This window comes from Gouania willdenowi, chromosome 24, assembly GCF_900634775.1.
Source record: "Gouania willdenowi chromosome 24, fGouWil2.1, whole genome shotgun sequence".
Lineage (NCBI taxonomy): Eukaryota > Metazoa > Chordata > Actinopteri > Blenniiformes > Gobiesocidae > Gouania > Gouania willdenowi.
Genome location: NC_041066.1, coordinates 22,812,963 through 22,836,977, shown reverse-complemented (window position 1 = coordinate 22,836,977; position 24,015 = coordinate 22,812,963). Strand labels below are relative to the sequence as shown.

At 36.0% G+C, this 24,015-nt stretch overlaps 1 protein-coding gene across 3 annotated transcripts in view; it reads left to right on the top strand.

Moving 5' to 3' along the window:
• Positions 1–24,015, top strand: part of sash1a (SAM and SH3 domain containing 1a) — a 270,649-nt gene that overhangs the window by 148,827 nt on the left and 97,807 nt on the right. The window contains exon 1 of one of the 3 annotated variants that reach the window (XM_028439242.1): positions 15,303–15,442. The exons of the other annotated variants lie outside the window; for them this stretch is intronic. The gene's annotated coding sequence lies outside the window, so the exon portion shown is untranslated. Of the gene's footprint in view, positions 1–15,302; positions 15,443–24,015 lie in introns of those variants that run through there. 3 annotated transcript variants of the gene reach the window in all.

The window sequence follows — 24,015 nt, the reverse complement described above, 5'->3', positions numbered from 1 at the left end:
TAACCTGTCTGTGGGGCTCCGTCTGTGGGCCTGGACCACCACCAATTGGACAAGATTGGAACCTGTCACGGTAATGGGGTCTGTGACCCAGCAGGGCTGTCACACCGCCTCAGTGTGTGTGTGCGTGTGCGTGTGCGTGTGCGTGTGATACACACTGATGTATGGAAACAAATCTTCCAATCAGAATCAGAATCAGAAATCAGAATCAGAAATGTTTTATTTGCCATGTACAGTTTTGAGGACAGTACAAGGAATTTGACTTGGTGGTTGGTGCACAAAACAAGCAACAAAAAGAAATAAAAGAAATAAAAACAGAACAACAAAGCACAACCCAGCAACAATAATAATAATAATAATAATGATAAATATAAAGGATGAGGGATAAATAAAGGATAGATAGAGAATAAAGGATAAATAGGATAAATATAAATATAAATATATATATATACAGTGCAGCAGGTATCAAGCTGGTGGAGGTGGTGATCGGGTGGGGGGGGGGGGGGGGGGGTGGGGGGGGGGTGGGGGGGGGGGGGTCCAGTGGGTGACTTGGGGTGTGTTCATGTGGATGGTGGCAGAGGGAAAGAAGCTGTTTTTGTGTCTGGAGGTTCTGGTCCTGATGGACCGAAACCTCCTACCAGAAGGGAGAGATTGAAACAGTTTATGACCGGGGTGGGGGGGGTCGGCCACAATCTTTCCTGCACGCCTCAAAATCCTGGAGGCGTACAGGTCCTGGAGGGAGGGCAGATTGCAGCCGATGACCTTCTCTGCAGAGTGGATGATACGCTGCAGTCTGGCCTTGTCCTTGGCCGTAGCTGCAGCGTACCAGATGGTGATGGAGGAGCAGAGGATGGACTGGATGATGGAGCTGTAGAAGTTCACCATCATCTTTGTTGGCAGACTGAACTTCTTCAGCTGCCGCAAAAAGTACATCCTCTGCTGAGCTTTTTTGATAAGGGAGCTGATGTTCAGCTCCCACTTGAGGTCCTGAGTGATGATGGTCCCCAGGAAGCAGAAGTACTCTACAGAGCTCACTGTAGAGTCTCCCAGGGTGAGGGGGGTGAGGTGAGCCTCTAGGGTAAGACTATATATGCTGCTGTAAACAAACAGCCCCAGCTATCAGTACGATGGTAAACATTGATTATTTTAAACGATTGTTACGTTACAGACATGAATATATATTGATTGCACATCATTTGTTTGATATTATTCCTCATCTGGCTTTTTAAGTCATTTATCTAGTGCAGGCTCCTTTAATTAAACTTAATCAGTCGGGAAAAACTAAAAATGCATTAATAACTGTAATTTTCATGATAGCCGAACCAAATAACTTACCAGAACTAGAATTTATTTTAAGTTAAATTAACTTAAAAGTCACAATTTTCCAGAACTTAAAAGGTTGGATGACTGGCTGATATCGGATATCGGGCCGTTATTAGCCTGAAACAAATATATATATATATATAATTTATTTTTTTTTTTAATTTATTTTATTCAATTGTAGAATACAATAGATGTTATGTTGAAAATAAATAAATACATTTAAAAAAAAGTATGATTCATGCTGATATCGGATTAATTTCGGTATCAGCCTATAGTTATGCCTATAGAAATATATTTTCATGACACGTTCATATTATGCACTTTAAGATTCCTTAAGTTCAATATTGTTTATTGATTTGCACTTCTGATGATCATTTTGATTAAAAACTGTTTTGCATTCAGGCTACGTTCAGTGTATAAGCTAAAAAAAAAAAGAAGTGTTTGCATGTTTTGCAAAATTGTGTTGGTGTTTGCTTTCCAACAATGAAGCATATTTTTTCTAGAACACGTCTGGTCAACATGTATTTATAATTGGTAGGAAAAATCAACTTAATTGTGAGTAAAGTATGTTTTAGGGCTGAAAAAAAAATTGCAATTTTTTATCGCAACTTTTGGAGAAATTTCAGCCCTCAACAATCACGCGAAATCCTGGAGGGACTGATTAATGATTACAGCAGAGACAAAAAATCATGTGACGAGTATTTTAACTTTACAGATTGACCCACATCCCGTCTGTTATTATTGAGGAGGCGGGGTTTGTGACTCATACTGCAGACAGGCAGCAGGGGGAGCTCTAAAAATAAAAGCTTCACTCCACCAGGGAGTTTGTCTCGTCCATTTTTTTTTTACAGTCTATGGTTCTGACATCACGTCTCTGCCTCAGCCGCACACCCGGGTCCAACGTTCAAACCCAGCCCGAACCCGTCGTTTAACGATCAAAATTAAATCCGAAACCCCTCGAGTCGGGTTTAGGTCGAGAATTCAAGCTCTAATAGTTTGAAGTCAGAGCAGGAGTGGCAGCATTTTTTATATCACATTTACATTTTATGTTTTATTTTTTATTTTTTTATTTGAAGTTTCATACATAAGGCTGACATTAAGTGTTATTTGTTACCTTAACTGTTCATTACCTTCACCCTAACACAAAAAAATGCCAACATAGCTCCAAAGGTGTCATAATTAAGCAAACAACACTTAATGACAGCCTTTATGACACCTTATTAATGCTAATGACAGGTGTCGTGTCATAATAATGACAGTGTAATGTCAGCCTTATGTATGAAACTAAAAATAAAGAATAAAATGTGTCCCAGTTTTGTTCAACTTTGATAAATGAATACATGTTTATTTTGGTTCATCAGTTTAAACAGTTTTTAAGAATAAAATATAGTAGTTCAAAAAAAATATTGACAATTTGAATTAAGAGAAGAATAATCTGTATTGTTTTTTCCCTCCAAATTATGATCTCTATGTATATTGATTTATTTTTTATTTTTTATTGCGATTTGAATTTAATGGTTGCTTGAGTTTACCCATAATCCCCTAATCGTTACACCCTTAATCCATAACTGTAACTGTAGCCATAAAAAAAGGCAAAAATCCAGTTTTCCAGAATCTTCTGGAAGGAATCATTACTGTACAGTCATTACTTACAGTACATGGAGCGTGAACTCACATCATTCATCCTAAAATAAACCACCATACCTTCCATGACCGACAGCGTATACTAGCATATAATCACAGTGTCTACAGAAGCAATGACACATCATTACCTGTGGTTTACCTCTGGTTATTCAATACGCTGCGTCTTCTCAACCAATGATATACTCCTCCAGGGTATATCATTGGTTCGCTTTGAACATTTTTTACAAGCAGCGTACGTACTTTTGGATGACCTGCGTTTTACCTCTTCCTTCTTTTATTTACTTTTGTGTTCCCTTCAGCAGCCGTTGATCGCTCTTTTGCTCAGTGTGGGCGTTTCTAATCACATTTGTGACCAGAAGGCAGCGTGTGGAGGTGGGAATGGAATGTTTGAACTCTCTCTTTCTTTTCATTGGCCTGATATGAACGCTCCTCTGCAGCGTGCCACAGACGTTCTCACAAAACGACACGACAAGACTCATTTGCGAGTGGTTAAGTGAGTCCCTCGGCGTGCCAGGATGTCGTGCACGTCGCCCTTTCTTTACCTCACCACCGCTACGCTACGCTACGCTACACACTCTCAGTGACAGAATGAACATCTCACTGTGATCTGAATGCTGCGCTGCAATAACAAGATGTTGACTCACTTTTCCTGTTTTAGGAGACGAAGCTGAAAGTGATACTGAGATGATAGAAATACAAGAATGTGTGGTAGATATTTGATTTATTTGATCTTATGGACAACTTTTATCACAGCTGGGCCACAAAAATGTGATTGTCTGATCCAAGGGCCACATTATCAACACTTTTTGTTGTTGTTTTGACTCATTTTCTATATTTTTTATGTTGTTTTGTATCTTTCTTTAGTATTTTTTCTGCACTTTTATTGTCCTATTCTGTATTTAACTCATATTTGTTGTGCTTTTGGATTCCTTTTGTGTATTTTTCTCACATTTTCTTAGTTTTTTGTTGTGGTTTTGTGCTTGTTTTTGACTAATTTTGTGTTTTTGATGTTTTGTCATTTTTGTGCACTTTAGTTGTCTTTTTGTCTTACAGTTTGTTGTGCTGTATATTTTTCTCCCATTGTATATGTTTTTTTTTTGTTGATTTGTGCTTGTTTTGACTCTATTTCTGTATTTTTGATGTCGTTTTAGTTATTTTTGTGCTCTTTTGTTGTGCTTTGCTGCGTTTTTTTTCTGCTTTTGGAGTCGTTTTGTCTTATTAACCCCCATGTGCTTGTTTTGACTCATTTTCTGTATTTTTGATGTTTTGCATCTTTTTTAAGGTATTTTTGTGCATTTTTGTGTGTTTCACTCACTTTTTTTGTGCATTTGAATTCATTTTGTGTATTTTTCTCACATTTTCTTTGTTTTTCGTTGTTGTTTTGTGCTTGTTTTTCGCTCATTTTCTGTGTTTTTGATGATTTGCATTTTTTTTGTAATTTTTGTGCACTTTTGTTGTCTTTTTGTATATTTTTTTATTGTTTTGTGTATTTTTCTCCCATTTTTATGTATTTATTATCGTTGTTTTGTGCTTTTTTTTCACTCATTTTTTCTATTTTTGACATTGTTTTGTTTTAGAATTTTTCATGCGCTTTTGTTGTCTTTGTGTTTATTTGACTCACAGTTTTTCCTGCATTCTGAGTTATTTTGTGTCTTTTTTTCTCCCATTTGACGTGTTTTTATGTGGTTGTTTTCTATCTTTTTAAAGTTGTTTTTGTGCACATTTGTTGTCTTTTTGTGCAGTTAGATTAGGGACTGCACAAATTGAAACCGAGGGCCACATATGGCCCCTGAACGTTCAGCTGCCCATACCTAAACTACATATTTATCTGATTTTTTAATAAAAATATATGTAATTTCCAGCAGCTTTAAGATAGTTTTATTAAGTCAAATAATTAGCTGCAAACCAGTGGCGTGTAAAACTACTGAAAATATTCATATTTCTTATTCCCATCCTTTGCAGAAATCTTATAAACGTATGCGCTAGAGGAAAAAAGTTGAAGAAAAACAGTGAGCCAGAGTGAAAATTTCAGCAATAATGCATTTTTTGACAGGTTGAATTCTTTTTTTAGCCTAAAACAAGTAAAATTCAATTATTTTAATTCAGGAATAACTTCTATATGTGGGTTTTTCTTCTGCACTTTCATCACATTCATAAATAAAGGTAGTGAACCTTTTAATAAACGCGCTCGCTGAACCTTGACAGGACAAGATATGGAGTTGATTCGGCCTCCGGGCACCGCCAAATAAAAAAGAGCAGCCGAGGGCTTGATCTGTCTTTATGTGCTTTTAATTACACACGGCTGGCTGGGTTCCAATCCCCTCAGAGACCCTCAGGGACCATCACAGCCACTGATTTAATCAGTTTACTAGAGTCCATCATTCCTACGCTTTCTGACTGACACGGAGGGAAAACTAGTGTAAACTCACTGAGAGTTTGTGTTTGATGTAAAACAGAGACGAGGGCACATTATCATCATACATGTCAGCATTTAGAATAATGACAAATCTAAGCATTATTACAGGGAATAATATAGGGTTTGTCTATTTTGTTGTGGATTTGCGTGGTTTTTAAGTCATTTTGTATATTTGTTGCTTATTTTGTATATTTTGTTGTCAATCAAGTCATTCTTTGTATTTCAGTTGTTTGTGTCTCTGTTATTTTTGTGTATTTGTGTGAAAAATGTGTGGTTTTTGTAGTATAATGTGTGTTTTTCCTGTTTTTGTGTTATTTCTTGTGTATATGTAGTCGTCTTGTGCATTTTGGGGAACAAAAGGTTTGTGTTTTTTGTTGTAATTTTGTGTTTTTGTTGACGTTTTGTAAATTTTTTGCTCATTTTGTGTATTTTTTGTGTGTTGTGGGGGTCATTTGTGGGTTGTTTTTCTAGTTATGTATGTGTTTATGGAGTCATTCCTTGTTTTTGTTGTCATATTGTGTTTTTCTGGAGAACAATTTGTGTCTTTTTGAAGTTTCTGTGAATTCTTTTGTGTTTTTCGGAGGAATTTTTGTGTATGTTTGTTGTTGTTTTGTGTGTTTGTTACCTTCTTTTGTATTTTTCTGTAATTTTCTTGTTTTGTGCATTTTGTGTGTTTTTGTATTATTTTGTGCATGTATATAGTCGTGTGTGTTTTGGGGGAACATTTGTCTAATATTGTCTCTTTGTGCCATTTTTGTAATTATTGTTTCTTAGATATGTTTGCAGTTGTTTTGTGTATTTTTGTTGTCCTTTTGTATTTTTTTCTGTCATTTTGTGTATTTTATGACTCATTTTGTACATTTAATTTGCCCATGTCTGATGTAAAATTACTACTAAGCTTGTCTCAAGCCTTGTCCTCTTTTTAAATGTCCAGAAATATAAAATATCAGATATTACTTCTTCCTTGCAGTGAATAAAAACAGGCTTTATGTGTGAAAATCAGCCATGACTGATTTTTATTATAAAAACAATATTCATGAGGTTAGTGTTGTGTGATTTTTAATGTACATTTTACAGCCACGTTGTTGTTTTACTCCCAGTTTTTTTCTCGTGTGTCATGTATGACACACATTTCCTCAGTTCGAGCACATTGAACTTTTATGATTCTTATTCACATCATTCTCACCTCCCACATCTCTACTTAACTTTCCCATGAAACAGAATAACCTTCAGGAAACGTGAAGGTGAGGTGAAGCGTTTCAGTGCTTTTTTCTCGCTCTGACGCTCTTCACTTAATGGCTGGAGAGAGAGTGTTAGCTCAGTGTGCGATGTGTCCAGATGTGTCCAGAGGAGACCATCAGGCTGTAATCACAGGGAATCATCAGCTCTTCTTACTTCTGACCTGAACGACACCTTCACAAACCTGTGATTTGAGTCGCGCTGAAGTGAGACACAGAAAATTGGAGAAGAGGAAGATTTGGGACGATAGCAGAGCTCACAGACGGACATTTTTAACACGTTTCAATGACGACAGTGAGTAGTTACAGCAGGTTCAGAATGATGTTATTTCAGCTAAATATACTGTATTCATACATATTTTTAAATCCCTTGAGCAGAATAAAACAGAAATCTGATGTAATGACAAACAAATGTTAGAAAATGACAAAAAGGAGGAAAAATAAATATATGAAGGCGTATTAAGGTCACATTAAAATAAAAAAATGAATAAAATATATAATATTTTGAGAAGAAAGTTGTGATTTTATGAGAATAATGTAGAATCTTAATAAAATTACAATTTTATGAGATTAAAAGCATAATATTTCAAGATTTTTAAAGATACGGCTTTATTCTTGTAAAATTATGACTGTAATCTCAAAATATTACGACTTTAATCAAATAAATTTATGACTTTACTCGAATTATATTACAACTTTATTCTTAAAACATTATGACTATATTACAACTTTAATCTATTAAAATTACATTTTTAATCTAATAAAATGACAACTTTATTCTCATAAAACTACGACTTTATTCTTAAAATATTGTGACTTTAATCGAATAAAATTGCAATTTTAATCGAATAAATTAAGACTTTGTTCTTGTAAAATAATGACTTTATTCTTAAAATATTATGACTTTAATCTAATAAACTTATGACTTTATTCCTAAAATATTATGACTTTATTGTTAAAATATTAGTAGTGCTCAGATTTCTTTTTATTTTAATGTGGCCCTAATACGCTGACGTATATAAACATTTACAACAACAAAAATTGAAAAACCAATAAAGAAATTTAGAAGGTTCCATTGTGTTAACACAAGACAACAAATGCAAACATGTTAAATAAAAAAATCATTTTGAGGAAATATATTGATTTATATCACCAAAAAAAATAAAAAATTGTGATATATTGTGAATCAATATTTTTCCCACCTCTAGTAAATAGACACTGAAGGAAAACATTTGATAAAATAAATCACTATATTAGAACATTGTAGACACTTAAATAAAAGGGATGTGAGTTGATATTGAGCTCATACACGAAGTGTTTAATTAGGGTGGGACGATATATCGTGTAATAAAATATTGCAATATTACATCGAGAGTATGAGTGGTATCATAAAGAGGGGTCAGAAAAAAAACAGGACCAACCAGGAAGTCCTGTGGTAAAAATAAAAGCATTGTTACTTTTCCATAAGCTTTTTTTTTTTGTCTTTTTCTCTTTCTAAAAATATCAAACCGAGCCCGTTATCGTCAATCGTATTGTATCGTAAACTTTGTGTATCGTCCCACCCCTAGTTTTTAGGCTGGGCTCGATTTCTCATTAATTTGCGAGTCAAATATTACGAGGGTTGGTGGTGGAACCGAATCATTGGTACATACCAGTATAGAAACGGGGGCGCCAGGGGGCGCCATTTTTCAAATGACTACTACTCCGTTAGTTCTCACGAGATTGGGATGCAGTTGGTATGAATAATCTATGAATGAATATGATGAGACGCTCGGAGCCCTTTTTTTTTTAAATGGAGCTGGGGGGTGCCCCCCCCCCCCCCCCCCCCCCCCCCCCCCCCCGTTTCCGGTAATTTCCAAATTAATGGGAACATAGTCATGTGATATATTGTTTGAAAGGTAATTCAACATAGATTAGGATTATGCCTCACATAATTTGATTAGGGGGCCCACCCCCCTTTTTTTGTCAATTTCATTAAAGTTGTTTTCTCATTTATTTGTGAGTCAAATATTGCGACAGTTGGTGGTACCGAATCATTATATATATAAATGGGGCCCATTACGCCGTATGTGCCACGGGGCCCCATTTCTTTACTCAGTGGAACCGAGTCCAATTGACTGAGATCTCAGGAACGTGGTACGTGCTATTTGACGGTCCTGGCCGTAGTTCATCAGTTTTTCTGTAAATAAATAATTGAATCTCTTAAATCCAGTATTGGTGAATGATCTCTAAATGACTCCTGCCTTGTATCCATCATCAACCACTAGCATTAAATCAAATGTGTTTTTATAAAACCCTCAGAAAGTGAAGCACTAGTTCACATTATGATGAAATACTGGTACATCTGCCACCGTCTGCTTTGAGCTGAATATAAAACAGATTCCATCCGTTAGTCATGGTGGACACGAGCGCTGTGACTTCTCTAAAGCCCTGAGGCTGAATCTAATGGAGCTCCTCTGACGGTCCCTCTTCATCATCATCATCATCATCACGCACACACACACGCACACACACATCGCATGCACAACTGCTATTAACACAGAATACAGAACAGTTTCACATTTACATTTACTGCCAAACAAACAACAACATAATTGAGCTTTAACAGCAACTCGACCTGATTGGATGAAAATAACTTCCTGCCTTTACAGTCACATGACAGTCTACGTAGAAATAAACATAGATATATAGTAGTGATGCTGTGTGAGCAAAGAACTTAGATATATATATATACACAGAGCCAGGGTGAGGGTCAATGACATTTTTCATTTGTAATTATGTTTTCAATTATCTATGTTGAGTTACAGTAACCACCATATTCTACAATTACAATTAAATCACAATATTTCTTTTATCCTCAGAAAATCAATTTCAATTACGTTCTCAATTACAATTAATCACAACTACTGAGCCCTGAAATAAATAACCTAAAAAAAGTGAACCTTATATAGAACTGTATCTTTAAACTCAATTACAGTTTAAATAACGACTACGACACCAACAGATTTTTTAAAATACTATTATAATCATTATCATCAATTACATGATTACAATTATAATTGACCCCAACCCTGCACAGAGGTGTAAGGAGTACCAATATCTCCTACTCAAGTACAAGTAAAAAGTAGCTCAATTAAATAGTAATCAAAGTTAAAGTTATAGTTACTTTCACCCCCCATGTTTATTCTTGGTAATAAATCTTGGTACGGTTCCCTTGCATACAGTAAACGTCTCATGTAGAAACTTAAAAAGGAAGAAACCAAATCTTGCACAATTGGAGCTTGATTTATTTTCTACAAAGGAAAATGTATAAAATAAAAGGTTTGTCAAAATGTAGTTGTTTTTTCAATAAAAATTAAATTAAAAAACACCTATGAATTCAATTCAAAATTCTAAGTATAGATACATTTATGATGTCAGAAACTGGGAGAATAACCTCCATTCAATGCTGTTTTTTTTGTGTGTGTGTGTGTGTGTGTGTGTGTGTGTGTGTGTGTGTGTGTGTGTGTGTGTGTGTGTGTGTGTGTGCCGGGCCAGATCTCTACTGCCACCCAGTGGCTGGGTGTGATACATTTGACAGAGGGACCTGATTCAGTGTGTGTGTGTGTGTGTGTGTGTGTGTGTGTGTGTGTGTGTGTGTGTGTGTGTGTGTGTGTGTGTGTGTGTGTGTGTGTGTGTGTGTGTGTGTGTGTGTGTGTGTGTGTGTGTGTGTGTGTGTGTGTGTGTGTGTGTGATCAGATCAGTCTGTTAGGATGGAAATCTGTTTGAGCATAAATGTAACGTCAATGATATCAACCTTAGTAAAGCTTTACTCATACTCACATTTGGAGTTAAATATAATCTAAAGTGTTCGCTCTAAATGTCATTAGTAGTACTAGTAGACTGTACTACTAGTACTGATAGTACTAGTAAAGCCAAAAGATTCACTCGCAGTATTAGTAGAGCTAATGCTAATGAAGTAGGAGGGATTATCAAATCAAATCAAATCAATCTTTATTTATAAAAAGCACTTTTCAAACAAAAAATGCAGCTCAAAGTGTTTTTACAAAGATAAACATAAATAAAACATCCCCCTCGTACAAACCCTGTCCACCGCACACAAGAGTTAAAATAAATAATAACCAAATCCAGCTTCCTGATTGGTTGTAATATTTTCAAAAGTTTGCTTTTCCACGCCCCCTTATTAGCATATAATTCTTACTCGTAACACATTTTACTTCACTAGTAAAGTGTGCTCGTAGAGACTACTAGTATACCAAAATAGAGTACATGTATTATTGATGCATTTTAAAACATATTGCACTTGTGTGTGTGTGTGTGTGTGTGTGTGTGTGTGTGTGTGTGTGTGTGTGTGTGCAGGCTCGTGTGCACGTGAAGGTTTCACTTCTGTGGGATTTAGTGGATGTTCTCACATTTTATCTGTATAACAAGCTTCACCCAGTCTTCCATGTCTCCTCCACTCCGTCTTCTTTTTATGTTAAAAGTCATTACTCAGCCTTGGCTGGCAGACATAAAAACTGCCCTCGTAGGTGTGTGTGTGTGTGTGTGTGTGTGTGTGTGTGTGCGTGTGTGGGTCTGGGTGTGTGTGTGTGTGTGCGTGTGTGGGTCTGGGTGTGTGTGTGTGTGTGCGCGTGTGTGGGTCTGGGTGTGTGTGTGTGCTATCAAACTGTAACAATGTGCCTTGTTATCAGTTCACTCTTTGAAACAATGTGTTGGAAGGCTGCCCAGGCTTTCAGGATGGTCCCTTAAATGGAATTTTTCAGCAAAGTGAACCTTTTTCTGATGTTATCTATATTTTTTTATATCCAAACTATCACAATATCTTGTTTGGCTAATGATTTCATTTCAACACCTTCTTGGTATTGTAGACTTTAGATAAGCACTGACTCTTGTTCAGTGTTTGGTGCTTAAAATACTTTAATGACTTATTTACATCCTGTTATTAATTGATTCTATAGGTTTTCGGGGACTTTCTGTTGTATTGAAGGTGGACAATATTTTCTATGATTTCATAAATAATGTAAATTATATTGCAAAATATGGAACGTGAAATTCAACATGAGCACATTTCAAAAAGTAACTAAACCTCGAAGTTTTGGATGACATGGAATCAAAATAATGCCTCGATTATGGGCGGAGCTCCTGGAGCATTTCGGACACGCTCAGTTTATACTACAAAAATCACCAAAGCACAATCTATGCTATGCTAACTATCTACTCAATACCTCTCAATCCAACCTACTCGCCGCATGTGCTGGTTTTTATAGAAGGGGCGGAGCCAACAGTGGTGGTTTGTGATGTAAGAAGCCACCAAAACATCACAAACCGCCATTCTCAGCCAATAGAAAAATTTAATTTTAATAACTGGGTTTCGACCCATCGAGGACAGTCACTCTTACATTTCAGTAGTTGGACGAGAATCAATCAAAAACTCTTCTTAATACCCAAATACATTTGTTTTTTGCCAGAAAAAAGGTACATTTAAGGGATTAGTTACTCTTAAAACAAGTCATTTAGAAAAAGTTGTTGTGTGAGCAGCTCAGCAGCGGTTGAGCCTACAGCGACAGATTTACACGGACCCTTTGATGTTGCTGTACCTGCTAGCGCACCACCTCATTACCGCGCACACGGCTGCTATAAACATTTTACAGCATGTGCGTCCATGTGAGCGGTGTGTGTTTAGCTTGCTGCTAATAATGAGCATCCCCTGTTCCCCCTTTGTTTGGAGCCTTTTCAGTTAGTCTGGATCAAAAGGGAAAAGCTGTTGATTGCACGTCTACATGGGAACGCCGGAAGGTTGCGTTTGTAGTGATAAAGATTTAAAGATGTGATTTTAACTGATCTGACCTGTTGGTTTGATTAACTTTTTTTTCCAAATAGGCTCTCGTGGAAATGCTAGAGGAGTGAAATTACAGTATGAGGCAGGTATTGTTAGTGGCGTAATACTAGTCATGAGACCACATTTTGAAGGTCTTGGTGTTGTCTTGGACTGGTCAGACTCTGGGTTTTCCATCGAGACCAGCAACATTTTGCTCCATTAATGTAATAATTAGGAGAAATACTCTTGAAACTGTTCCTGATTAATTAATGTTGTAATTTGACTTTAAACATTTAGCGTTAGCTCACTGATTGTTCTTCCTCTTTGGAAGTATTTTCTATTGCCTTGTTTATCAGACACCTTCAAAAACTCAGACTTCAGTCCATCTTATTTTCAGTCTGAAATACCTCTGAACACTACATCTTTTTTCAGGTATCTGAAAATAATTCCGGACATGGATGTTTGTTGTGGTTGCAAGGATCTAGTTTGAACAAATTTGTCAAGATTTGATGTTTTATGCATGTTGTGTTTTATAGAAAACTTAACTTAAAGGAGAATGCTCTTGAACTCTTCAACCTTGTCATCTTTGATTTGTTTTTATGGTTTTTGGTCTAGACTTGGTCTCGACTCCCCAAAGACTTGGTTGTGGTTACAAGAATCTAGCTTGAACAAATTTGTCAAGATTTGATATTTTTGCATGTTGTGTTTTGAAAAAGTGCCAGACTCCTTGTTTTTGTATGTTAAATGTATTTAAAAGAAAACTAAAATTAAACCTTGTTATCTTTGGTTTGATTTTTATGGTCTTGACTTGGTTTCGACTTGTTCATATCTTGACTCGGTCTCGATTCCCCAAAGTCTTGGTAGTGTCTTGGTATTGTTGCGTTCTGGTCTCCGGCAAGTCTTGTTGTTATTGCAAGAATCTAGCTTGAACAAATGTGTCAAAATTTTATATTTTTGCATGTTGTGTTTTATAGAAAACTAAACTTAAAGTTTAAGAGAATGCTCTTAAACTCTTCAGTCTTGTCATCTTTAATTTGATTTTTATGGTCTTGACTGGTCTTGGTCTAGACTTGGGCTTGACTCCTCAAAGTCTTGGTCTTGTTTGGGTTCTTGTTGCGTTCTGGTCTCCTGAAAGTCATTTTGTGCTTGCAAGAATCTAGCTTAAACAAGTTATTCAAGGTTTGATATTTTGCATGTTGTGTTTTATAGAAAATTAAATTTAAAGTAGGAGAATGCTCTTGAACTCTTCAACCTTGTCATGTTTGATTTGATTTTTATGGTCTTGGTCTAGACTCGGTCTCGACTCCCCAAAGACTTTGGTTTTGTTGCTTTCTGGTCACTGGCAAGTCTTTCACAAGCTAAAACCTCTTTGACAATCATGACCCACTTATCTATCTGGATGATGTCTACTTGCATTCAGAAATACTTCCAAGATGTGATCAATACCTCGACATGTTATTTCTTTTTGTCAACTGACATCTGTAACATGGAGAATGACCATGACATCAAAAGTCTGTGTTTTCCAATCCACAATAAGTCAGTCCAGGGTTAAAGAGTTTCACTTGGGATTTAATTTGTATAGAAGAAAAAGCCCAAAATGAAGACTTCATACACAGGAAATGTTCTGTCTAACCACTCAACCCAAGAATGTTGGCCGGAGTATCTCAGGGTTCCTTGGTCCAAAAAACATTTGTGTACGTATTTGCGCTCACATCTCACATCCTTGAATTTCTCTCTTTCTTAGTGCATTGTGTAAATCCCGCCTTGTGTTTTTCGTTCAAAGCTTTTGCACTGTTTCCCATTTCCCAAACGTGGTGACGGGAGTTTTAAACAGGATGCAGGTCAGCTTTTGCGGCAGTTTATACAAGAGACAAACATTATGGTGGCCAAAATGTCCCTGAATGGATAGTGAGATGTTCGTGCTGTTGGCATTGGTTGCTACATGTTTTTCTCAATCGAAGAACTTCAGTTTTGGCTTCATATGCAGTCACTCCAGTTTCTTCATCATTGCCCTCTTCTCTAGAAGTCTGGCATTCTGAAGGGTGAATTTAGGATAAATAAGCGAAATTTTCCTGGGAATGTTCCAAGCTCGTGGCTTGTGCTCTCTCTCTTTCTCTTTGGCCTGATGTCCTTTGCCTTTATTTCTCCTCCCTCTTCTCCCATGACCTCAGGGACTCTTCAGGAGGTGCAGTTTTCCAAAATGGGATAATTTCCCCCTCCTCATTCCTCTGCTTTGGTTTCTCGTTCTCTCAAATTTACATGGGGTGAAGAAAAAGTGGCAGTGACTCACTCAAATAATTGTTGCTTTTAGCTGTATCAGGTTACGACTTTCCCTGACTCTCTCTTTTTTTTTTGCTTTTTTTTGTCCCCATTTCTCAAGCACTGTGTGGTAGTTGGGCGTTTTATGAATTGGAGCCCTTCAGTTGAAATGAGCACTGATGACGGCTGACGAGTGATATCAGAGGCTTGTTAAACCAAGCCTTTTTTTAGTTTCTATGACGGATGATTTCTGAAAGTGTGTGTTGTGTTAGCTGTGTGACTTCTAGGTGTGTCTGGCTTTGTATCATTTACAGAAAGACTCTTGTAAAAAAAAAAAAAAAGGAGTGTGCCAGAGTATTGTTATTATCGAGACAATGAAGTATTATTGTTTGTTTGTCAAGGCCAAAAGTGTAGAAAGGAGAGAACAAAGCAATTCAAATGAGGAATATCAGATTTTTAGAAGTTGTGTTTGAAAGGAATATTTGAGAACTGAAGGAGGAAGTCCCTCCCCCCCTTTGCTAAACCTAACTATTCCATTGCAAAGCCTTCCCTGCGTCCTCTCCCCTCCTTCCTACATCCCGTGTGAGCTCTAGCCCGATGACTGGACGTCTCTGTGTCTGTGCAGTGCTTACACTTTGCTGCGCTCCAGCAGACATGCATTGTTCTCCACTGTACGCCACTTGTTGCACTCGTTTCTCAAAGATTGGGTCTGTGTTAGCAGCGTGAAAAGACTGTGGCAACCTCACGGTGAGTACAGACTTTGAGATCTTTTTGTTTGGTCGTTGCTCTCATTCATTTGTTTCCGCCGTCATTGTTGAGTTGAGTGTTTGTTGATGCGATTGTCTGGGAAACTTAAGTTTGAAGTATGTTTGACAGAGTTCTGCTCTGATAGTGAGAGCCTCTCCAGCTTCACTCTTGTTTCTGACTGAATAGCTCAGTTTTTGCTGACTCAGCACCCTAAACTTTACTCTAACAGCCTTGTTTTGTGTAAACCTGGATGTATTTCAATTCCATCTATAATAAATCTACACTTTACAACTATCTATAACAGGGTTGTTGAACTCATTGTAATTCGAGGGCCAAATACAGAACAGATCTTAGCTGGAAATATTGGGCAATTTCAAAATGAATGTGTCCTAGTTTGCCCTTCACATATACTGTAATTGATATACAGTATTTGGTATGAAGGCATTGACAATATCTAAGCAAGAAGTGACAGATATCAAACTCTAATGACATTCACTACATTCTTTTGATTTTGTGACCAATCATTGTACTTAATTTTGCTAAATTTAGTGAAATAATCTGAGGAAAATTGCAGGATTTAAGAAAAATTTCAAGTTGTTTCAACAATTTGTGATAAAACATAACTGTCATCATCTGAAAACTCTTTGTCCTGCAAGTATTATGGAGTTTTGTTGAATTTGTGAGATTTCTACAATTTAATTTGTTGGTAGTTTACATGATGAGTCATGCTTTCTTTCGTTTTTACTGGTTTGGATGCTCTGAAGGGCCGGCTTTGTCCCTCAGGCCTTGAGTTTGACATATTATCTACAGTAATTCCCAAGATTTGAGTCCTGTTAAATGATCTGCTTCAGTGTTTCTATATGACTGCATAAATATGACTGAAAACTATGAAAACAGAGGAAAAAACCTCAGATTCAGACATTGGTCGGTGTTGGTGTCCTTCACTCAGGTCTTTGTTGATTGAAACATCAGCAGCATGCCAGGCTAAGACCCCCCAGTATCCCAGAGAGCACGATAACAACACCCCATCCACTGCAAGACGTCAGTCATTGATTTGTCTTTGTCGTCAGATGCACTCACCGAGCACTCGCACACACAATCTGGCCTTGTCCTCCAGAGGGACTCCATTGTTTGGCTCACATAATTGTTTGTGTGTACGCGTCTGAAGGCCTTCGTCCAATACTTCTTTAACAATAAATCCCGTCACCAGAGGATGGGGGGGGATGTGTGGATTTTTGTCTCCCTCTCAGTCGCCTCTCCCTGGCTTTTCTTTTCCTGTCCAAACCCCTTGTTTCACATCTGGATCTCCACAACCAGCTGAAAAGGAACAAGGGAGCGGATGAAGAGGAAGGACGTAAGGAATGGAGGTTGTGCAAGTGGTAAAGTCTCCTTTGGTCGACTTCCAACTTCCAAATGTCATCGTTGACACACACAGTTTTGATTTGATTCATGAGCTCCGCTTTGATCAAAGCGATCAGCAGATGCCTCTGAAGAAGACTGGCAGTTGACAGTCGAAACATGTCAGGAGATCAAAGTAAATTGTCTGAATAAATTAAACCTTAACATATTATTCAAAAAGAGGACAAGAGTAACGTTTTGGAATTAAGATCTAACAACGTGAGCAAAATCTGTCTTCCAAGCAACTCTGGATTTTCCGACCTCCTACTTGGAAAAAGTCACTCGAAACGCCACCTGAAGTCGGGGCTCCTACTCTGTAAAATTGTAAAAGGATTTGTAATATTACAGCGGTCAGCCATGTTTCTTGATTGAACTTGGAGTTTTTAAACTCGGAAAGACCGATTTCCGAGTTGCCTTGAACGCCACATTACATGTTTGTCAGTTAGCTCGCTTCTTGATTGGCTAGTCTAGAATCGTTGGATTTCCTCACACACAAAGAGTTTTGATTTTGTTATAATTTTGTGCATTTTTGGATTATTTTTGCTGTATGGTGTATTTTTGTTAACCTTTTATGTATTTTTGCTTTTTTTTGTGAATTTTTGTTGTCGTTTTGTATATTTTCCAGTTAAATTTTTGGGTAGATATGTTGTCTTTTTGTGTATATTGGCTACATTTTGTTCTACGTCACAAATCACGGGGTCATGAATCCAGAGTCGTCAGCTTTCCTCACACACGAGAAGTTTTGGTTGTAAATATTGACCAAGTTTGAAATTTACGGTTTTCGAACCTGACCCGTTTCAGAGTTATATTGTGTATACTGTACGTGTTGTCATTTTGTTTATATTTGGTGTTATTTTGTGTGTTGTTGAAGACATTTTATGTATTTTTTGCTGTTCACTGTATTTTGATGTCATTTTGTATATTTCTTTCCTATTTTGTGTGTGTGTGTGTGTTTTTGTTATTGTTTTGTGTGTTTTTGGACACATTTTTGCTGTTTGGTCTATTTTTGTTGTCCTTTTATGTACTTTTGCATTTTTTTTGTGTATTTTTGTTGTCGTTTTGCATATTTTCCAGTTAATTTTGCGCATATCTGTGATCTTATAAAACATAAATTATTCGGGTTTTTGCCATCCTTGGTCGGAAAAGTGAAAAAATCATCACAAAAACAGCTGCATCGTCTTCATGCGTTTAAGACCCACATTTGAATACCGTGAATAAATGAACATCCATCCAGAAACAGAAAGTTCTTCCACGTTCATGCTGCGAAGCCAATATTAAAGCCTCTTCAATGACTCATACGCAGCTGCTGAGGAGAAAACGTGTTTGCGTTCCTCAGTCCTATTTTTTATTTATTTATTTTTAAATCTGAAGATTTGTTCTCGCTTTAGGTGTCAGAGCAACTTCTGTTTCCTATCAGTGTGTGTACGACGCTGCCCATCGGCTCTTCTGAAGCGGAATCAAACGTCTTGAAGTTAAAACCAAAATGAAAAGCTTCACTCTAAAGGAAATCCTCTGGCCCAGTTCGGATCCCGGGGTTTTTTTTTTTTTTTTTTCATGTGCGGGATAAAAAAAAATGAAGAACTGAATGTGGGTGTGATATTCTGCCTTAAGTTTATATGTCCTCATATATTAGGTTAAAGTTTGGTGTCGTAGCCACATGTGTGCATGAATACAGTATATTTAGTATAAAACACCTCCCAAAGCAGCATGCACGCATTACACATTCAAAGAGATTCACATCTTCTTCACATCTGCTTCTGAGCTTCTCCAGCCATACATTAAACGGCGATTGTTACATTGATAAAACACTCGTTTTCATATCCTTTTCACGGCCTCCCAGGAATTGTTTGACTTTGCAGTTTGTGCCATATGTGCACGTGTAATGCACGTGTGATGCATGTGGACGCAGCTCAACGCATTGCCTTTATTTCAACAGTTAGCTTACATTTCTTACATGATGACTGCAGGCAAAGATTAAAATCATGTTTTTGACACTTCACATCTGATCCGAGTGCAACATTCTATCTTTTCTAGCTATTTTGTGTGCATTTGTTGTCATTTTCTGTATTTTTACATCATTTTTCTGTTTTCTGAGTCATTTTGTCAAATATTTGTCTGTTTTTGATTTTTTTTTGTGTGTGTTTAGAGTTTGTTTGTCTATTTATTTTGTCCTCTTGTGTATTTTTGCCCTTTTTGTTGTCATTACATGTGTATTTTCCAGTTGTCTTGTGTATATGTGATGTCATTTTCCTGTCATTCTGTATATTTATTTCCCATTTTGTGCGTGTGTTGTTATAGTTTTTGTTGTCCTTTGTGTGTTTTTTTGCTGTCCTTTTATGTGTTTTTGCATTTTTTGTGTGTACTTTTGTATAGTTTCCAATTATTTTTGTGCATATTTGTTTTCTTTTTGTGTATTTTCTGTCATTGCGCATGTTTTTGGAGTCATTTTTGGGTATTTCTGCTGTTTTTTTGTTCTTGTTTTGTCATTCTTTTGAGTTTATTTTGTCCTCTTGTGTACTTAAGATTTTCTTTGTATATTGCTGTTGTAAATTTGTATATTTTATTAGTTATTTTTGTGTACATTTGGTGTCCAGTTAGTCCCCCATGTGTGATGTTAGTGAGTAGTGGAATTACGTCAGTGTTCTATGAAGCCCAGTGTAGACCCAGTAATGAGGTGTTGTCATTGGACAGCAACAGTGCGATACTGTGTTGTGTGTTTGCGCACGCTGTGTGTGTGTGTGCATGTGTGTGTGTGTGTGTGTGTGTGTGCGCTAACACACTATAGCAAAGCAGAGTGAAATGTGTGCAGCTGGATTTGAACAGATTGTTTTACATCATCCAGTAACAAGAAAACAAAGAACACTGTGTCATCTACTGTACACACTTTATCCTGAAGCTAACGTACCTTTTCACTGAGTGTGATTAATAAACACAGCTGCAGAGCAGATGATTGAACAAGTTTTAAATATTTCCATTTAATCTTTTGTTTAAATGTCTGTTAAAACAGAAAAACCAAAGATGTTTGAGCTTCTGGCTTTGCAGGTTTATTTCTTCAAGGTTTGGTCCAAGATAAAATATACAGTATTTACAGTCTAAGCTTTGTCATCTGTAATATTATTATTATTATTGGCACTGAAGCTTCTTCTTCTATGGGTATTTTCAGGAACGTTGTTATAGTTATATATTATAATATTAGAGCATGTTTCGGTTTAGAATATAGTGATTTTTATATATAAGTATTATATTAATGTAAATTCATAGACATATTTTTATTTTACACTGAGGGGTGAGATCTGCCCTCTCGATGGCCAGAGGCAGCTTCTCCTCCAGGGATCACTCCCGTACGCTTGTTAAAGATGGTACCGCGTAGGAAGAACAGGACGTTTTGTTTTTGTAGAACTTTATTATCTGGCTGTACTATAAACATAAGCGTGTTACCTGTCCCAGTCGCCTGTAGGCACGCACACACATCTCTCCTCCGTGGCTCAGTCTCTCACACACGCATCACGTATCTATCAATCTCTCTATCTATCTATCTATCTATCTATCTATCTATCTATCTATCTATCTATCTATCTATCTATCTATCTATCTACTGTATCTATCTATCTATCTATCTACTGTATCTATCTATCTATCTATATCTATCTATCTATCTATATATCTATATGTATATCTATCTATCTATCTACTGTATCTATCTATCTACTGTATCTATCTATCTATCTATCTATCTATCTACTGTATCTATTTATCTTATTATCTTCCTCTACTCACACCTTCATTTCTGTTGCTTCTAATTAATTTTTTCACTTCTGTACATAAACTAGATGATAGATAATTGTTTTTAGTGTATTTTAGATGATTTAGGACCCGTTAGCATTAGAGATGCTAACAGAAAGCTAACACAAGAAAAAGATGAACTTTTATTGGATTATTCAGTTCACGCTCAGTACGTAAGAACGTAATTGTAATTGACTTTCTGAGGATAAAGAAGTAATTTTAATTTAATAATTGTAATTGGAAAAGATGCCGGTCACTGTAATTGTAATTGAACATGAATGATTAAAAACATAATTGTAACTGAAAAATGTATTTGACCCCAACAACGGTGTGTATATTTTCTCACGCTGTCATTCTGAGGATTGTTCTCTTATGTTTGTAAAATTAATAATGTATCATTTTAATAGAGATATTTAGCTCTAGCATTCAGACTCACACTATAAATATATCATTACAAGAAAATGTGACTTAAAAAGTGTCTTAAATCCACCTTAAAACACAGTTGGTAAAGCTTTTTAAAGGGATTACAGATGTTTTCCTGATTAAACCTCTGTCTGACTCCATGGTTACAAAGAGCGGTGATTATTACTGCAACAAACATAGCAGATAATAAATGGAATTATTGCCCTCTGTCAATACGTTTCTGTGTAATAAGTGAGGAAATATGTGTTAAATTGCCCTGATAATTGATTTGTTTGATTAAAAGGGAAATATTAAATGTTGCACGAGTATATGTGCATTAATTTAATGATAAATTATTCATTTAATTTGTGTGTATGACTATTTGGTAACCATTTCTATATTTTTAGCATGCTATTTATAGCTCAGCTAGTACACAAAACAACAAAAACACTCACAAAATGTGGTAAGAAATATATAACGACTCCAATAAAACATAGAGATACACAAAACATCGACAAAATATATAAAGCAGTAACAAAAATAAACCAAAATAAATGCACAAAAATGACTTGAAAAACATGTAAGAAAAAAAAATTACAAAACAAATGAAAAAAAGAGAAGAAAATAACTACAAAATATATAAAGCAACACCAAAAATACACAAAAATTACAACAGAAATACGCAGAACGACAAAAACGACTCTAAAAACATGTAAGACAACAAAATACACAAAAATAACAGGAATAAAATGGACAAAAACACTACAAAATATATGAAGCAACAACAAACATTTACAAAAAACTGCAAAAATGAACAAAAACAGCAAAAAGGCAAATGAAATACAGTACACAAAAATGACTCCAAAAACATGCACAAAATGGGGGGAAAAATACAAAATTACTAAAAACTGAAATACATAAAACATCAACAAAAACAGAAGAAAACCTTTGTTTTTTTTCCTGTATTAATGCTCAGATTAATATTATTATTATTGTAAATGTTGATCATGTGGCTTTTGGATCCCTGGATTATAGACATTAATGAGATCATGAATAAACCACAATAGGTGAATTAATCAACAAATGAATGATAGTTTTTTCACAATGTGACTGCTCTGTTTTGAAATTGTTAATATAACTGAATGAATGAAGTTATTGTGAATAATATGTCAGGATTCAGACTGCGTTTCTTCTGATCTTTGCCCCAGGGGGAGCTGTTGCTCCAGCTGTTGCTCTGTCCTGTCTATATCTATACCTTCCTGTTATCTCTCCCTTTTTATCTAGTCGTAGATTTTACAATATACAACAATTCAATTTCACAATATGTTCACACTTTTGACACAAAAAGAACATGAATAAATTCATCATTTAATTTCTACAGCAGGTGACCAAATATTAAATAGATAGAAACTTTACAACAGAACTCCTCCTCGGTTATTAATGCAGCACTAATAACACGTATGTCATCTCATAGGGGAAATGTCAAGATTGTGCAGTCGACCTTTTTTGGAGCCACAATGTCAAGGTCAAGGTCAAGGTTGCGTCAAGTGTCAAAAACCAACATTTTCCATATCTCTACAAGTATTTATTGTACAAGTTTCATCTCAAGTGGAGTATTTTATTTTATTAGACTGAAGCTGTACGACCTACCAGTATGAAGGTCAGTAGGGGTCAAAGTTCATGACGTCACAAAAAAAAAACAACTTTTTTCTCTATAACTCTGCCACAAATTGAGATTTAGTGCTAAGACTGGTACCATTGAACAACATTTTTATTCAATGTGGGACATTGAGCTTGATATTTAAGGTCAAGGTCAGTCTTCTGTTTTTTCTGCATTATTACTTTCAATTTAATTAGTAAAAAGAACAAACTTGTTAACAAATCCAGATACAGGTTGTCATTTCTGGCCATTTTTTTCAAATTGTCAAATACGTATTTACCTTCCAAATACAGGTTTTACCTAGTTTTATTTGCTTTTTTCATTTGTGGAACAGCGTGCTCCCCTAAACCTCTAAATGTGTCTCGTTGGTTCACATCATTGGTTCCCTAAGGCTTAATCTACAAATTTAAAACAATAAATAGGTGAAGGTTGAAGTTAAAGTGCAATTTATAAAAAATAATGATAAATGAATACCATGTACATTTATGTCAATAGTAAATACAGTCTCCTTTGTAAAATGTAGCAAATTATTGTCTCCTATTGTCAGAAGTGTGATAAAATCCTGTTTCAATAAATTACAACAAAATATAGCATATTAAAAAAAAAAAAAGAAGAAGAAGAAAATGAAATAGTATTTTATTGTTTGTTTATGGTGAATTTGTCCAAAAAAAATTGTCTGAAAAAGAATATTTCTCAATTGTTTTTAAATGAATTGTTAAATCTCTTGCACTACCCCTTTTTGGGAACCAATGCCATACATGTCTAATTATGAAAATAATATTTTTGCTTAGATATTGATGATACAGAAGGTGTTCAAACACAAAGTAGTGTTTTTCCTTTAGTTAATAAACCTTTAAAATCATTTACAAGAAAATAAACATTCAAAAAGATCAGATTTGCCCAGATTTTAATCCAATGCAAAGAATAATTGTTTTCCAACTGTTGAACCATGTTTATAACGTATTTCTAGGCATGAATTAAATCAGTTTTGATCCATAACTGAGCATTAAAATGCATTTCAATAATATAACGACGTATTCACTTGAGACGGAACCATCTGTTGGCCAGATTACGGGAGTTCCATCCAACATGAGGTCAGTCTCAGTGGGTCCATGAACCGTTTCACTGCCTCTGGTGGGTCGACTTGGCTCAGATGAGACTGGGATTGTCCAGCGTTGACATTCCACTAACCCCAGACTGCAAGGACACTCATTCATCCTCTACAGCTAATCACCACCAACTGCTCCGTTTGTTTCATTCCTTCAGCCTGGGACTGGGTTGTTTATCTTTGTTGTTTCTCATGTTTACATGTTGGCTGATAAGACGAGCG